At 32.3% G+C, this 6,052-nt stretch overlaps 1 long non-coding RNA gene across 1 annotated transcript; it reads right to left on the reverse strand.

The window, feature by feature from the left end:
• Positions 1-552: 552 nt before the first annotated feature.
• On the reverse strand, positions 553-5,613 carry LOC112742080 (uncharacterized). The gene is made up of 6 exons (XR_011870920.1): positions 5,303-5,613; positions 4,073-4,155; positions 3,931-3,967; positions 1,318-3,185; positions 1,072-1,140; positions 553-769 (listed from the first exon to the last, which is right to left on the reverse strand). It is a non-coding gene; the product is annotated as an uncharacterized lncRNA (long non-coding RNA).
• Between the last annotated feature and the right edge of the window lie 439 nt (positions 5,614-6,052).

Raw genomic sequence — 6,052 nt, forward strand, 5'->3', positions numbered from 1 at the left:
CTTGGCGACGGTTTTAACTGTCATTAAATGGTTTTGCGACGGTAAAAAAAAGCGTCACAGATTTGAGCGTTGCCAGCTGACATAGTGACGGTTTTGGACCACTGTTGGAAGTGTCGCTAAATTGTTTGTGACGGTTTTTGAAGTATAAAACCGTCACTAATCTGTAACACTTGTAAATGTGCTTTTTTATGCTGCATTTCGCGACGTTTTAAAACTGTCGTTAAATTACTAATTTCTGTGACAGTTTATCTTTATATTTCATGACTATTTTAAACCGTCACTAAGTTACTAGTTCTTATGACAGTTTTTAGGTATATTTAGTGACAATTTAAACCGTCACAATATTTTTAGTGACGATTTTTCGATTTAAAACCGTCACTAAGTTACTAATTCCTATGACAGTTTTTTCCCGTATTTAGTGACTGTTTTAAACTGTCATAATCTCTCCAACATATTATTTTGTTTTATTAATTATTAAAAAAATTATTTCTATTATAAATAATAATTTATTTGTCTACCAACAAAATAATAAATGGCATTATATTTCAAGAAATTTAAACTCAATCTCACAAGTTTTACAAAAATAGAAACAATATATTTCAAAAGTTGACCATAAAATGTAAATTCAAAAAATCCTAACTTAATCCAAACATATAAAGCTAACAATTGTACTTGTAACTTAATCCTCAACTTTTTCCGCAACTTCGCTTCACCTTCAACCTCAATAGTATCCAACTTCAACAATTACTTCACAAGCAACTCTTGTCCTCTACAAATGAGAGAATGCAATGATTAGAATGCATTCACGAATAAAGGGACTTGCAATGAAACATGAAATATAGGAAATTAGAAATATCCAAATAAAGATTACCACCAAGACTAATGCGCATTTGAATTTGCTTGAAATACATGGCATAACCCCAAGCCCATAAAAATTTACAATTAAATGAACTTATAAGGTTTTCAGGTTTAGGATTTGGGATAAAGGGGTGGGGATGGAACCATTAACTGATTTAGTATGAAGGGGGGTATATACAGTAATTTTTGGTTTGGAGAAACAGGAAAACATACCACTGCTATTGATGACATGGAGAGAAATGAGCCAACGAAAACACCTTCGGACAATTTGGATCCAAATATCTGCAAATTAAGTGGACAATGATGTTTAAAACCCGTCTCTACTCAACCATAAATGCTTAATTATGATTTCACTGTGTCAGAGCTTAATAAAACAGAACAAAGAAGAGCACTAGCTACTAATAACATAATTCCTGATCCAAACATGACAAAGATTTCACAGATAGGCCTTAATCATACCTTTTCACCTCTCAATTCAGAAGGAAACATTGAAGTATTTGATTGCACCATACCAACACAATATACTTGGAATCAAGTTCCCAAAAGGAAACTCCAAGATGATCCTAAAACACAATCAATTGCTTCAATGGTATCCAGTCCCTCTCTGCTGTAAGTTCAATAGCTTCTTCTGCAGTTGACAACATTATTCCGGTTTAGTCCAAAAGCCTTATGGTGAATGATCAATCTTCAGTCACTTCAAATTCGGGCTTGAAAACACAAGAATAAACTATGAAAATAATCCAAGAGCAAGAAGTAGTAGTTATAAGCAAAAGATTAAAATATTTGAGGGCTTCATCAACAACTAAACTATGCTTGGGTATGTATACAGTTTAAGAGTTGTAACAGTGAGAAATAATAAGAGTTATTATATCTGCTCTATTATTAATATTTTACATAGAAAAATTAACAAAGGAAAAGTAATAAAGAACCGCAGAATTATGAATTAACATTAAATTAATCATTAAGCTCACATCAAGTTTATAGGTGCACCAAACAAAACTACCAAGTTTTACAATAATGGACATAAGATAGAACAGGCAACAACAAGGAGTAATTTATGCCAAACCTTCACAAGAATCCTGCCTACCCCCTGATTTCAATTGAGACTGCTACCCCATAGAAAAGCGAATAGATCATCAGTATGGGAGGAAATATTACTCTCATTTATAAAGGTTCAGTATAATTTTCAGATAAACATTACTCTCATTTCTAGTCATAAAACAAGTCACAATCCAAGAGCCATAATCTTGTAGCTGCAGCACTAGAGGGGAAAAGGAAAAGGAAGTTTCAATGTGAAATTGATCAACTCAATAACTGCATAATCATTTCCCCAACAATTTAATTACATATAAAATTAATAAAAAATTTGGTAACATAAGTTTATGATTCAAAAATATTTTTGATAAAAAAGAAACACATGCATTAAATTTCTTGATCTAAGCATATCAAGATTAATGAAGTTACAACTTCAAGCGGTTACCTCTTTTTTAGTCTCTCCATTAACTGAACCCTCAGTTTCAGTTATTCTCTCTACCAACCCTGGCTCAGAAGCATTTGCATCATTTAGCCTCTGAATCAGCATCCTTATTCCCAAACAACTTGGAAGGAAGCAATGAAGCAACTGCAGCTCTAGCACTTCTTTTTGCAGCCTCAGCTGCCTCAACCTCCTTAGCCTTTGCTTCGGCTTTCTGCCGCTCCTTCTCCTCCATCAGATGTAGCTAAAGTATAATTCGTTATTACATGAATTGATGCATATGTTCCTAAACTTTATCCTAAAAGATGTTACCCAAGAATGTTTAGTATTAAACAGGACTTCAACAAAAAATGAATTTCATTCATAAACACCAGTACAAAGAAACCAAGAAAGAAGAGAATGCAAGTAAATTAAATACATTAAATTAAAATCAACTGAAAAAAAATAAAGTCACTTTAGAAAGAACAACAAAAAGATATTGTAAATGCTCAAGCTTCCCAAGTTCAGGTACCAAAAGTGAAGCTACTATCTATATGTAGTGGCAATTATTGAGCCTTTAAAAGAATTAAACATGAAAAGCCTTATGAAGATCTATCACACAAATATTAATGGACATTCAATCTTGATGAGTTATTGACAGATTTCGATTAATTAATTTATGCAAACTACTGAATTCATTGTGGATTGGTAAAATTAAAGTAAAAAAATAGTAAAATATACAGTGCCTTGTCAAAAGATGGCATGGGTAGTCGACCCTCCAAAATGATCGATCCACTTTTGTATGGTGGCAAGCTAGGACAAAATTGTATAACTCTTCCTTGTTATCCTCCCCCTTTTCGGCGTTGAATTCATACTATAGGAGAAAAGAAAAAACTTCAATTTGAAAAATAGGGGGAGAATATTTATCTTAAAAACTAATAAGAAATTATAGGCCTAGCTAACCAAGGACATCTTGACAAATTTTAATTCTATGTACTTGAGCTCTTATGCGTCAATGATGTAATAAATTTATAAAAATTTCTGTGTATTGTGAGATAATTCATATACTTATATCTAATTAGATGCTACTATCTCTAAGTTCATAAAAATATTTAAAATATAAACTTTATTTATATGACAATACCTGATTATTATAATGTAAAAGGATTTTAAATTCACATATATAGTATGGAAATTAAACTTTTGATGATTGATGATGAAGATGATTAATAAATCAATATCAAGAGCTTAATGAATTATGAGAAGTCTTATTAATCAGTCCTTCCCCACCCATTCTATATATGTTTATATCTTGGTGTTTATTTGTTAGTTAGTATAGCACAAAATGCTAATTGGGAAATTATATATATAGAAATGAAATTCAAATACAAGTATTTAAAGTATTTATAAAATAAGAGTTTGAATTTAAAATTTAATTTAAATTTATAATAGAAAAATTTTAATGTGTGAAAAGGATAAGGTTTGAACCAACACTTATATTTATTATTTTTATTTTATGCATATCACAATGAAAATAAAAGAAAGAAAAATCTCATTGTTTTGTTGAAGATCATGTGCTTTGATTTGAAGTAAAAGTCAAAGAAGATTTTTATTAGTACCTTGCCTTCCCAAGTCACCCCTCATGCTTCTGTACATCTAGTTTTGAAGAAAAAACAAAGAGAGAGAGAGAGAATGAATATCATGAAATTTTTACCAATTTATTTACTATTTTTTTAAAAAATAAAATGAATAAAAGTGAACCTAAAGATGGCTCTTGACATGTGAAATTGTGAGGCCTTTAACATCCATCAACTGAAGAACAAGCTTCAAAGCACCTCTTCAAACTTCAAAGCAATTCAGATTAGTCATAATCACAAATTTACTCAAGAGAGATGGCCAGACTCTGCATATGCCACTTTTGTGATTGAACATCTAACCCAAGACAAAAGACAAGAATAGAGAAAAATATAAATTTAGTGCTACTCTAATAAACATTACACCTTCTCCCCTGCTTTTTCTTCCATGTGCTCTGTCTTTACTCTTTAACAATTGAGTAGATACATTTGGCACTTGGCAGTAACCAACATACATATTATAAGAGTTTCAAGTGTATGTTTGACCCTAGAAAGTAGAAACTAATTAAATTAAATAAACTTGCACACCCTCAGCTCCTATTTATAAATTTAAAAATTTATAACAGAACAAATTAAAGCGGTTTAATTCACAAAACATAGACTGATTTTTTTCTTCGACAAATATCTCGGCAAGAATTAATGCAATAAGGTATGTGCTATAAAATTAAACAATATCTTAAGTAACAATCATTGCAATGGAGAATTGGAGATCCCATTTATATATTAGCAAATCCATTTCTGTCTCATGACACATATGCCACATTAATTTATTTCCTATAATATAGAAGTTAGACACCTAAGTCAATATGAACACAAGAAAGTTAGTCAGAGATGGTTTTTTGATACTAGTAGGGATGGTGGTCTTTTACTTTTAGCTTTTTCTATAAATTAGTCATCAAGCTCACATCAAGTTTATAGGTGCACCAAAACAAAACTACCAGGTTTTACAAGGATGGACATAAGATAGAGAGATGAAATCCAAGATTAAAGTTCAGCTAATTAGCTTTTCCATTTCTAGCGTAGCAATTTGCATAATTAAAGAAGAGCACTAACCAATTCATGATGTCATCAAGGCACAAAAATATCAAAAAAATCAAGAGAAGAAATAATAAAGAGAGAATTCAAAGAAATCTAGTTGAAGCATTTCATCGAACATGTTGAGTGCGGAAAAAGGAAATAAGAAAATTGAAAAAAAAAGAGCAAATATGAACATGATGATATAATCATTACAATAAATTGCAACAAAATAGAGCACCAAGATCAAACAATTGCAACAACTTCAGCACAACAAACATTAAGCAACAACAAAGAAATTGCAGGGGTAAAAATTATAGTAGAAAAACAATTAAATACTCACTATCAAGGTTGGAAGAGAAGAAAAAGTCGCTGGATTTGGAATTAGGGGTCGCACTCGAAGGGAAGAGAAAGGACGATGCAGGGACAGTGAACGGTGAACGCGAAACCGCGACAGTGAATAGTGAACGGTGAACGTCCAACGCGAATCACGACGACGAACGACGAACTGTAGCGTGGTGAAGGTTGTTGCGTCACTTTCTCTGTTTCTCATCTCTTCTCATCTCATCTGAATCGGCAGTGAGAAAGTGAATACAGTTTCAGGAAAAATAAAAAGTTGAAAAAAAGAAAGAAAAAGAGTGAGCAAATATAGAGTCAGTACTAACGGTTTAATAATTAAGAGTAGAAGTGTCACAATTTTAATTAATAGAGACCTTTAAAATAACGGTCACAAATTAAGTGTAGCTATTTGGCTTATTTGGTGTAGTGTAAGTCTTCAAAACTCAAGTCAGGTGGAACGTCATCAAAAGGTAGAACATCATCTACTACTCATCTGCACGATCAGACATTGCCATATGACGTCTCTCTGGTACCTCATCAAGTAGCCGCACAACAGGAGTCTCGTACACAGGATTTAGATTAATGTTCACGTACAAACGGGGTGCAGACATTGGCTGGTTTCATAGTATATACATATAAACAGAGTACGAGATTCACCCTAGACTCAGAAGACTACTTCGAGCGGAATCCTTTTTGTGAACGGTCGTCAGTGAACTACGGAAGGGCACTCATGCTTCCATCTGAAGGGAAAAGC

Source organism: Arachis hypogaea, chromosome 14, assembly GCF_003086295.3.
Source record: "Arachis hypogaea cultivar Tifrunner chromosome 14, arahy.Tifrunner.gnm2.J5K5, whole genome shotgun sequence".
Lineage (NCBI taxonomy): Eukaryota > Viridiplantae > Streptophyta > Magnoliopsida > Fabales > Fabaceae > Arachis > Arachis hypogaea.